At 34.5% G+C, this 12,048-nt stretch overlaps 1 long non-coding RNA gene across 1 annotated transcript in view; it reads right to left on the bottom strand.

Annotated features, from left to right (window-relative positions):
* LOC120427904 (uncharacterized) overlaps nucleotides 1-11,521 on the bottom strand; it is a 60,807-nt gene extending 49,286 nt beyond the window's left edge. The window contains exon 1 of the long non-coding RNA XR_005607001.2: nucleotides 11,124-11,521. This is a non-coding gene — a long non-coding RNA (uncharacterized LOC120427904). The remainder of the gene's footprint in view (nucleotides 1-11,123) is intronic.
* Between the last annotated feature and the right edge of the window lie 527 nt (nucleotides 11,522-12,048).

The following is a 12,048-nucleotide window of genomic DNA, read 5'->3' as shown; positions in this document are numbered from 1 at the left end:
TTTAATATTTCGTGACAAGAGTAAGTAGTTGAGTAATTAATGGTAAGATTTATTGAATTTATTGAAAATGGAACACTTTCGATGTCGTATCGAGGTGCCCCGTTTTGGATGAAACATTCAGAGTTTGTTTGGCAATACATGAGATGAGCTATTGCCAAATAAGAGCCCTCTACGGCAAAGGGAAGTGGGGAAAATAGACATTAAAATTCAAGGTCCAAAAATTAAACAAAAAATCTTTAAATTGCTCGCATATTCTTCAAACTTGATGATTCAGTTCTCTTTGCTGCACTTGAAAATTCTTTTAAAGTAGTTCAATGTGTGTTCAAAATCCTGTCACTGTATGACTAATAGATTAAAAAATAATAATAAACATCAACATCTTTTTGTTCCTTACGTAACCAAACTCTGAAGTAGGAAATTTGTGCACTACAAGCAAAAAAGTATTTTCTCATAATAAGAAGATTTATCTACGACAATATTTAATACCGTTAACTTTTTCCTGTAGGCGTACAAGACAGCATTTGTGGTCTAAATTTTGATTTTTGCTGACTTCCCGGGAAATTTCTATTTTAACGTTTTACGTCTTAGTTTTTTTTATCAATGAAACTTAATCCTCGAAAGGTTTTCTGGAGAAAAAAGAACGTTCTTGAGCAAATCCTATTAATAAAATAATTTCAAAAATAAAAAATTACCTTAATCTGAGTTGATCTAGCAACCGACAGATCACAAACTCTGCAATTTTAAAAAATGAGTAATTTTCTAAGATTTCGCAAATTGTCTTTTCTTCTATTTAATTTTTTTGTTTAGGATAAAATGTGTCGATGCAATTTTGCAATTCTCCAATTGCAATTTTTTTTAGGCATGACTCCATAAAATTTGGGGGCTATTCATGCAAAATAAGCATGTAGGGGAGAGTGAGGAGACTTGATCCCCTTTTTTTGTATCGCACATAACTCTGTCAATTTCTCACAAAACTATGAACTTTTTGTATGAATTGAAAGCTTAAACATTCAACTATGTTTGGCTTATAAGGGTATTTCATCAGATAAACTCTTCGAATCATACCAAGCGTTTTAAAAAAATATTTTAAACCGGCATTTTCAAAATGTTGGGGGTAATTTGATCCCCCTTTCAACATTTTTAAGAAATCTTAAGCAAAATGTTTCTTATTCATCCAAACTGTTAATTTTCTATAAGTTATAGCAATTTCACATTAAACCTTTACGTTTGTGTTCAAAATATAACAAGTTTAGCATGCAAAATATTTAAAAACTTAAAATTTTCTTTTTTAGACCAAAATTGAGCATGTTTACAAGCTGGTGATTTTTGTTTACAAAACTTTTGAAAAATGGTTCGAACTGCAGTAAGTTATGTACAAATATACTAAAGGAAACTATGTACGAAAACCCAGCCCAATTATTTAATCTTGAGGCTAATTCCAGTAACTGTAAAAATGCAGGGATCAAGTCTCCCTTAACGCTTTTTAAAAATGTGTGTGTAACTCAATCTAAACATTTTTTAATGTTTTTTTTTGTTTTCTACAATGAGTTTTAGTCAATTTCGCACAACTTTCTAGAACAAAGCTATTTTTTTTTACCCACATGCTGACGAGATACAGGCTTGGAATCAAGTGTCCCCGGGGATCAAGTCTCCACACTCTCCCCTAATATTCGAAAATAAGTATCTTGAAATGAGGTTTTCTGATCCGTTTATAAGGCCGATGCAAATATTTGTCCCTCGGCTCTGGCCGGGGTCAAAAAATATATGGCGTCATCCATAAAATATGTCACGCTCTAGGGGGGGAGGGGGGTTTGGCTGATTTTAGCGTAACGTACTTTATGGATGAAGCCTATAAAAATATAAAAAATAAAAAAAACAAGCCATAGTTTCAACATTTGCATAAAAAAATGTTTCAAAATGAATTTTACACTAGTTCAGTTGTTTTGCTATCATTTGTTTTTAAAAAATGTCAAATTTGACGAAAACAAAAATTTCAGCGAACAAAAAAAACATTTTGCGACAATTTTCAAAAATTCAAAAAAAAAATTAAATCAACCCAAACATGCTAAAATGATTCTTAACGCAGGGGAATGCATTTTAATTTCCATTGGAATTTTGAAAACATTTTTTTTGCCCCCTGATTTTTCGAGCCGATTTTGAAAGGGGCGGGTCGATAAAAACTTTAAAAATATTTGTTCAAGACTTATCTTCGGCTAAAAATTAGAAAATATAAATTTCAATCTGCAGTTTATTCCTCAGAACATTTATTTTTTTTTTTTTGTTATTTTCGGATTTTTCATATTTTCAAGGGGACTTGAAAAAGGCTTTTTTTTCGATAGTTTAGGATGGTGCAAAATGTGGTATCGTGAAAAAATAAATTTTAAAATAATTGACATTTTTGAAAAAAAACTGAAATATTGTCAACATAACTTTAAAACTAGTTTTCAGATGCTAAATCAAATTTGCAATCGGAAATGAATTGACATGATAAATTTGCTCATTTTTCAAGTTTTAGGGGTTATAAGGATTTTTTTAAATGTTCAGTCCTTTGCTATTTGAAAATGTTTCATTAAACATTTTCAACCATTTTTTAGGTGATCTGTACTGCTGTTTTTTAGAATACAGTCCAAATTTGTGAAAAATATTGTTTCTACGTGTCATCTAACTAGCTCTCATTTGTTAAACCTCTAATGCTAACCCTCTAATGCAATGTTTTTCGACAATTTGTATTTTTCCCATGTACATTTTGTCCCAAGTCATTTTGAACAACTTTGTTCTACGAAAAACTTAGCTTCTCTTGTTTTATATTTTTCTTGTTTCATTTTTTATAATTTTATTTGCATTTATCTTGTTTACTTTATGTTTGTTTCTGATAGATATTTGATTTATTCTACCACCTCCAATAATTAACTTTTGCCTATTTCGTCAGTTGTGTGCTATCTTGTGACAACGACCATTTAGTACTTTTCGAGAAAATCGATTTTTAAAGTTTGTTGGTAAATAATTTCAAAACTATGAATGATAGAGCCAAACTTTTTGAAGCAATCGATTCGTATACTATCGCTTAAAAAACGCTCCAAGTTTCAACTAATTTGGTAACACCAGTTAAAAGATACAGTAAATAATGTAAACAAAAATCTGAAAAGCACGTGTCACAAACGTGTTTCGAAAGTAAAATTGTACTACGTGTCACAAGTGTGCACAGAATTCCCATACAAACTAAAATAGGCTTAAATCAATAGTTTAATCGACTTAATCAGTATATTTTCAAAAACAAAAGGTTGCATTGCCTTTAGAAAGTATGTGTGTACATAAATTTGTGAAAAACAAGAAAAAATTTCCACATTTTCCAACAACATGTATGACGTGTCACAAGTGTGCACAATCATTTTGATGATAAATTGATCTATGTCACAAGTGTGTTTTGCGATATTCGGGAAGCGGAAGCGAGTTTCCAAAATCGGATTAAAGCATCTTGTAGTGTTTGTTTAGTATAGCAAAACGTCATCATTAACTCATTTTCGACCAAAATGGTCTATGTCACAAGATAGCACACAGCTGACGATTTAGTTTTTTTTCATGTTTTTATAGTCACTTTTTAACTTTTTTGCTTGTTTTTCACATTTTCTGCTAAAGAGTGGCACCATTATCATATAAATTATTTGAAAATACTTAGAGGCATAGTCTGGTACAATACAAAAATTACATATAATATGAAACATGTTAGTGAAAAACACAGAAAAGGATGAGCCCAGCTAAAATGACATTTTTAAAAACTTTGGGAAAGTCACAAATAAAAAATCACACTTCCATCTTTAAAATTTTCTTAAATTTCAAGAGTACTTCTTTCCAATACTTTCGAAAGATCAAAAAATGGCAGAAAAAAGCGAAGCCCTTTAAAGGAGGGGTTGGGTTGTAGAGGGATAACTCGAGATATCTCAAACACTATTGGTTCGACTCTCGAAGACACTTTTGAGAAATGTTTTGTTCTTTTTTATGACAAATAGCGTCATGATTCAAAATCCGGACACTTAGTAGCATATCATTTTTGTTATAGCTGGCAAAAAATCATGTAACAAGTTGGAAATGTAGAAATATCATCAGGATGTAGTATAAACAGTCAGTTTTAAGGGAATGCATGCAAAATATGTGTATTCTAATCCCGGACACTGATAAAAGCTGATTCGAAATCCGGACACTTTTGCTTCGAATTCCGGACTTTTACTTATGAAGCGCATAAATTTGGACTTAAATGTTAGTGAATGGCAAGAAAAAAAAAACAAGATGAGGTATCCGGGTTTCGAAGCGTCCGGGAATTCGAATCATGACGTTATTTCTAAATTAAACAATCCAGCCCTTTGAAATTGTCAAAAATAAGTGTTTATAGACCTTTCAAAATTTATTTTGATTCCAAAGAATCTAGATTTATTTCATGGAATTGAGCAGAAAATTTGACAAATGTTTAACATTAAAAATCGAGCAAATAGTATGTACCAAAAAGCTTTGGTTTTTCCTTTCAATTTTATACCCTGCTAAAAGTTCGGCAAGTTCCTAAACTTCACCCCTCATGTTTTCCAACCGATTACACCTGGCTCTTCCCAGCTAGCAAGCAAACTGTTGCCTTGGTTATCAAACCGTGCGTGTTTGTGTCACACACAATCAATTGGAAAACAGGACAAAAACTCCACGTGTTCACGGCCACGTGCGAGTTCACACCGTCCTTGTTGGGGAGGGAGAGAACAATCGTCCATTCAAGTAGGTGCGCAAGCCATTTTTAAGGGCAATCAATCCTCCTGGCTTGTGCCCGTTCACTGCAACTTTATGCAATTTATAGACAAAAAAGCGAGCTTACGGTTGAACTTTTGCCAACTTTGCGCGCAACATACAATAGAATGTCATGCAATTTGCAGTACTCTTTTTGTGCTCAACTGCCGCATTCATTGGCTGTTTTTAGCGTTCGATTTAGCATATTACATCGTCTAATGAGCAAACACAAACACTTTGGTGAGCTGCTCGCCTGGGGGACGTTGATTAAGGTGGTGGCAAACAATTTGTACCAAATAGTAGTACCTCATTCGCGAACGCGCGCGCGCAAACGTATCAGAAATGGGTTGAGCCCAGGAAAAAAAAGCGAGCTTAAAGCTTTCGCAGGCCCCTGACTTGGTACAAAACAGTTATATTATAGCCTGGTTTTTATTCGATAACACGTAACCGGGCGGGCAGGCACACACATATTGGTGGAACGGGTTTTTATTTGTGGGTTTTGTAAAAAGCCTTTAAAAAACAACAGCAAGTGGCAGGACTACGACGACGACCACTTGTGATAGCGGCAAACATTTTTTGGAAAGCCTTCTGGTAATTAGCCTCGTTTGGGGGTGATCTATCGTAATGTTTCGCAATCGAGTCTTTACTCGGTAAGTGGAACGAAATGGGCTTATTTCTGGGTTTTGGGATGTTGAATAATGAATCAGGTCCAGTTGACTCACACCGGAAAGATAATGCCTTTCAAAATATCTTAAACACGCATTTTGCAATTGTTATTGACAATATCTTAGATAATTTAATGGTTGCTTGAATTTTAACCCTCTACAACCCAACCCCGCCTCTAGACGGGATTCGATTTAAAAAATCGCCAAAAATCAATTTTTCAACCAATTTTTGATCTTTGGACAGAAGAACTCAAAAAAATTTAGGGTTTGAAGTTTTACTTGTTTAATGTGACTTTGCCAATGTTTTTAAAAATGTCTTTTTGTAGGGGTCAACTTTAGCTGTGTTTTTTTACTTGCATTTCCTATATTTTAAGTAAAAAGAAGTATTCAGTATTTTTTTAAATGTCCCAGACTATACCTCTACGCATTTTTTTACAATTTAAATGATAATGGTGCAATTCTATAGCAGAAAATGTGAAAACAAGCAAGTAATAGAAAATTGATTGTAAAACATGGAAAAATTAGATAGGCAAAATGTAATGATAGGAGGTGGTAGAATATGCCAAATACTAAACCAAATGATGCAAATTTAAATACTAAAAATGAAACAACAAAAACATCAATAAGATCAGTAAAGTTTTTCGCAGAACAAAAGTTCCTCAAAATGACCGCCTAAACACGTGAAAATAAAAGTTTTCGAAAAAATGTTATGGGCAGTAGAGGGTTAATTTTTTTTTTAAATAAATGTGCAATAACAAGTTATAATGTACTCCCAAGTAACATTTTTTCCCAGGAGTTCTACAAGAGCTCTTCATGATAGCTACAGCATAGCAGTTTGGACCGCGGTAGGATAAAATTCTCTTCAAGTACTCTTCCAAACTCCTGAAGAAGTTTTGAAGAGAATTTTATCCTACCGCGGTCCAAACTGCTATGCTGTAGCTATCTTGAAGAGCTCTTGTAGAACTCCTGGAAAAAAATGTTACTTGGGCTACTATATCAGTCAAGTAAAACCAAGGTTCAGCTAGCCCAGAAATTGAAGGTCGGACGAATTAGCGGTCTTTTAATTTCAATCTCATAATTACATTTGGGAAAATACTCGTATGTTTGGCTGGTGACATAGAAAAAAAGTTTTTTTTTGTGTATGAACAATCGTCCACAAGGGGTTTGGAAGGGTTTGATATTTCCAAAAAATGTGGTTTATGGATGGTCCCTTTAGAACAGACACAAAATTACAAAAGTTGAACATAAGTTTCTAAATTTGAATCATTTAAGTGTTCCACCTCTGCTCTCTGTATTCAAACTGGTTTTACGATTAGCATCAATTGAAGGAAACGCTTTACATTATTTTGAGCTTAAAGATTTTTTTTATACTTCCAGGAATCAACAATTCTACATTTTTATATAGACATTTTACCACTTTTGTGGCATTCATGTCTTGCAAAATTGTCTAAATTTTGCTTTGCTTTCTGTTATCATGATAACAATGTAAATTTTACTAAAAAAAATTATACGAATTTAAATTTGTTTTATTACCGTCACATTTTTTTATGTTTATACCTTTCGACTCTGACAGATGACAAGAAAGGGGGGGGGGGGGGGTTCAAAAACAAATAAAAATCAAAAATGGGAATGAACATTTTAATAAAAAAAAAATGTTGTTAAATGCAATGAACAGTTCATTTTCGATTATTAGTTTTAAAAAATCCTAGTTTGCTTTGCAAAAAAAAACAACTTTTCGTGAAACTGTGCATTGAAATTAAAAAAAAAATCCCAAAAATTTCCAAACTGGTTCAGTAATGTAAAAAATATAAGCAAAGCAGGAAAATGCATTTCTAGTTGATTTTAATTGATTGCACGTCTTTATTCCTTGATTTATTGTTTGTTTTAATGAACTGTTTTTAACCATGTCTAGAGGGTGACGATTCTCGAGATTTTCAATTTCCCGGGAATCGAGAGTTGAATTTGGCTATTTCCCGGGAATTCCCGGGACCCGGGAGATTTTTTTTTTACTACGCCAACAGTGTCAAAAATTTAAAATGAAAAGTAATACATTTGTTTCTTTTAAATGAATTCAGTTACTGTTAATTCATACTAATTCTATGAAACGTTAATTTGAGCAGCCTCATTGTTTTGTGGAACTATATAAAACTTTTGATTTTTTTTCTGAATCTGCAAAAACAAAATCGTTTCTTGAGTTTTTTTAAGACTCAAAATTGTAGTTTAAAATATTTACGAATCTTAATTCGCACTGAGTGATTTTTCAAAAGGTTCACAAACTTGTTATTATATTTTTGTTAAAAAAAAACTGATATAGCTTATATATAATTTCCCATTTTATCGGGAATTTTGCATTATGATAAACAACGACTCAAGACAACAAATTAAATTGTTTTTTGTAATTTTTAAGTTCAACATTAAATATTCATTGAAAAAATATTTACAGTTATCAGGAAAACCCAAATGTTCACAAGAAACTAAATTGGATTGCTATGTTCAAGAGAAGATATGGAAATTGAACTTAACTTGAAAAAGCTTTTCCCTTTTACAAATAATTAGAAAACATAATATTTGAAAATAAAACATTTGATTTCATATCTAGGGTGTAACTGCTAAATAATTTTTAAGGTAAATTTTGGGGTCCACCCGTGGGTCCACCTTTTTTTGGCTTCTCTAAATTATAGTTATTGGAATTTTTGACAAGTTAAAATATACACTTTCTGAATAAGAAGATTAGAGAAACATTGGTTTATTCGAACTTGAACATCGAACAATGGACATTCAATGTTCTAAACAATTTTGAATTTTTCAAATGTTATTCTGATTAGTTTATATAATTTTGCGTCGATATTTATAAGTTTAAATTTCCCGGGAGTCTCGACCGAATTTCCCGGGAATCGAGAGGTCCAAAAATGGTCAATTTCCCGGGAAATTTTTCCCGGGAATTCCCGCTCGTCACCCTCTAACCATGTCTGAAACTTAAAAAAAACACTATCTCGCGAAAAAGAGTCTAAAGTTATTATTGATTTCCGATGAGAAATGCAGTTAACATTGAAACAATTTCCGAAATATTGCAGCAAATAGTTAAACATAATGCTCAAAAGTATTTAAACAAGAACTGCAAATTGTTTCATGAACTCAAAATTTCAAATTTCAATTTGAAAACAGAAAAAATAAAAAGGTAAATGTTTCTAGTTTGTTAGTTCTAAATTTAACAAAAAAATTAAAACTTAATGCCACATCAAACAAAGCAATAAAAATGGGCCAATGTCAAAGTGTAATCAAAGAATCTATCATGCTCATGTCAGTTGATTTTTTTATTAGAAATGAGCAGGACAGACTATTCAATTACACTTCGACATTGGCTCAATCACATTATAATACTAAACATATCCTTAAAAAAAATTTAAACATTTTTTCTGAAATGTTCATACCGTAAACCGGGGAGACTTTGATAGGATTTCAATTTGATTTTGGAATATTTTCCAACAGGTAAGGTTATTCTCAAGATTATTATTTTTAAAACATGTACTGGGGTAGGCCACACAAAGTCCATGCACTATTTTGGAAAAAAAGTTTTTTCAATAGTGTTTAGAAAAATAGTTACGTAAAAAATTCTTAGTTTAAATTCCGGGGTGACTTTGATAGTCATAGTTTTTCTTGTTAAAATCATATTTAAGATGTTCAAATTTTATTTGTACGTTAAATATATCATCACTAAAGTAGTTGATAAAGTTTTAAGGAAAAAAAACAATATTTATACTTAGTTAACTAAGTTTATAAGCTTTTCAGCAAAATACAAATGAATTTTGTGTAAAATTGTTAAAAAGTCGAAACTTTGCCTGAAACTTGTTAGAACTAGTTTTGTTTATAAAATTATCGATTTATATTGCATTTTATACTGAATTCAAAGCACGAATCACAAGTTTTCACATTTTACATGAATTTTGTTCAACTTAAATTGCCTTTAAATTTTGATTTTTTTTAATTATGTTCCAAAAACACACATTATTTATTATTTACAATCTTATTTAACCTTCTCCTAGTGGAAAACTGTCCAAAGAATCCGAAAATGCATTCTGTTTTCCGATTCGAAATCATGTTCATTGAGAAAATCAAGACACTTTGAGAAGTTTAAAATAATGACATTCATCAACATTTTTTAAATTATAGTTAACTAACAATTTAAACTTCTCAAAATTTTATGAAAACTTCTTCTTGAGGTACTTGAGGTGTTCAAACTTTTCTAACACGGTCAGTATGATTCTATACAATTCCGTACGTATTTTAATTGTACTCTTCATTTTGCGGAAAAATCTCAAACCTATCAAAGTCACCCCGGCTATCAAAGTCACCCCGTTTTACGGTACTGATTGTAAAATATGTAATGTATGTACGAAAACTCAAAATGAACTCAATTTTACTTTTAATTAAAACCCGAGTAGACGGGATTATACCTCAAAAACAATATGTATAACTTTTGTTATTGAGATGGTCTGATTAGTTGTTAAAATAACTGAGGCCAATAACAGAAAAAATGTCAGAAAATATCATGAAAAAAATAGAAATTCTCTCTGGCCAAACTTTGGAGAAAACCCCTTCGGTCCTGTCTAAATATTTTTGGCAATTTATGCTTCCCCTGCGCAATTATTTTTGCTGATTTTTGTAGGTCAATATAATTAAATTAGTATTTGTTTCAAAATTTTCCCATTTTTCCTATCTCGATCGATCTTTATTAATTTAACGGCAAATCAATGCATCACTCTGATCACTAGTCTCCAAAACCTCACTCAAAACTTCTTTATAAATCCATTCACAAATACAGCACCTTACCCGGTGGTGGTGATCGGCCTACCCTACAGCGCTACACCCTTGACTTCCCAGCGCTATCGGATATCAGATGCAAAAATGTTATGAAACAACAATACCTCACGTATCATTTCCTACCGTGTTTTTGCAACGCTCCACTTGTTTTGCATAACACAACCCAGCAGGCAGTTTCAGTTCACCTGCGTACAGTACCAGCCGTCGTCATTTTGATGACCTTTACATACCGAACGCACCACAAAAAAAACAGGCACCTTTTAATCACGATTTCGATCAATTTTTGCTGAGTGATACCAAACGGTACCTCTTTCACGATTTGTACTCGTGTGTCAACAAGGTAGCGAATTCTTGCTTTATGTCCCAGCTTTCTGGAACTCACTGTGGCGCCACGCGCGCTTCAACGAGGTTCTTCTCGGGACCCTTACAAATTCATCAAAACTTGTTTACTCGCGAACTTCTGCATCACGAGCCACTCCGTTTTCACTTCACCGATTGCTTCCCGTCAAGCCGATTCTCGGCCGAAACACCTTATGCTCTCTCTCTCTTCCCGGGCCTATGCTGCTGGACTCCGACCCACGGCTTCAACCGACCCTGGTGTATGTTTTGTTTTATATTATTATTGTATATATTCTCCTCACTTTCCGCTTGCCGTGCACATTAATTCAGCCGTGTTTGTGTGTTTGATACACTGTCGTCCACGGTTGCCCCCCGTCCGTCCAAAAAAGGTAACACTCGACCGCAAACCAGTATTCCAGCAGCACAAACAGTATCCGTACTCTGCGGTGTGCACCGTTCTCAACGCTGCAGATCACCCCTAGCGCACGATCGCTCGCGCTTCAATTCAGAACACCCGAGCATTGGAATACAAACCTAGACCAAAAGGGTGCACTAATCCAACACTCCAAAACAGACTGCTGTTCACCGCACAATGGAGATCACGATCACGAGGTTACTCGCGAGCAGCACTACAACACCACAAAAGGGTTTGTTCAGCAGCGGTTCTTGCGTCGATTCAGCACTAGCACCACTAGCGGCTGCCGACACTGCCACAGAGCAGGAACTTCCAGCTGCGGCACCGTAACCATTAGTCGCGAAGAAAGTTCGCAAAACGTGAACCTTCTCCCACGACGAAATCCCCGAAAAAACAAGCCCGCGCACACACACACTTCAGCGTAACGAACGCGCGACACAACTGTCCGGAACCGAGGTGTCCGGCGAACCCGTTACCGTTTGCGTCGTACTACTGCCCGGTCGAACGTACCAAAGTGGACTGCAGAAACGAACTCGGTGAGCTACCGTGGCATGGTACTGCTGCAGTTCCGAGTTGCTCTGCAAGAGAGAGAGAGAGCCCCAGGTGGGCTGAAGGGGAACTCACGAGAGCGAGCTCTCACCTAAAATCAGCTGATCGAGCATAAAGTAAGTTGTTTGAAGCTTCGCGAAGCGAAGAAAACAAGAAAATTCCATGGTCTGAGCTGGAAGCGCGGAACTCACCAGGTATTTTTATGGCGCTCTCTTTATGGCACAGCTTGCTCTCTGAGTTGCTTGCGGCAGAGAGGCAGCCCAGCAAAAGTGAGCGCCGACTTCACTGTCGAAACTGTTGCGTTGAGTGGATTGTTGATTCTGCGACCGAAGCAATGCTGCTGATGAGACGAGGCGGGAGAAAGCATGCGATGAAAAGGTCTCACGTATTGTTATCACGTGGAGATTCGGTTGCAGAATGGTGCAGGTGGAGGTGCGCAGGTTGTGGGGCACAGTTCGTGCCTAAATTTGGAAGAGACAGAATCAGGTGGTTCCA

Source organism: Culex pipiens, chromosome 2, assembly GCF_016801865.2.
Source record: "Culex pipiens pallens isolate TS chromosome 2, TS_CPP_V2, whole genome shotgun sequence".
Taxonomy (NCBI): domain Eukaryota; kingdom Metazoa; phylum Arthropoda; class Insecta; order Diptera; family Culicidae; genus Culex; species Culex pipiens.
The sequence above is the reverse complement of the archived record's forward strand: the minus strand, read 5'-3'. Positions and strand labels throughout refer to the sequence as shown.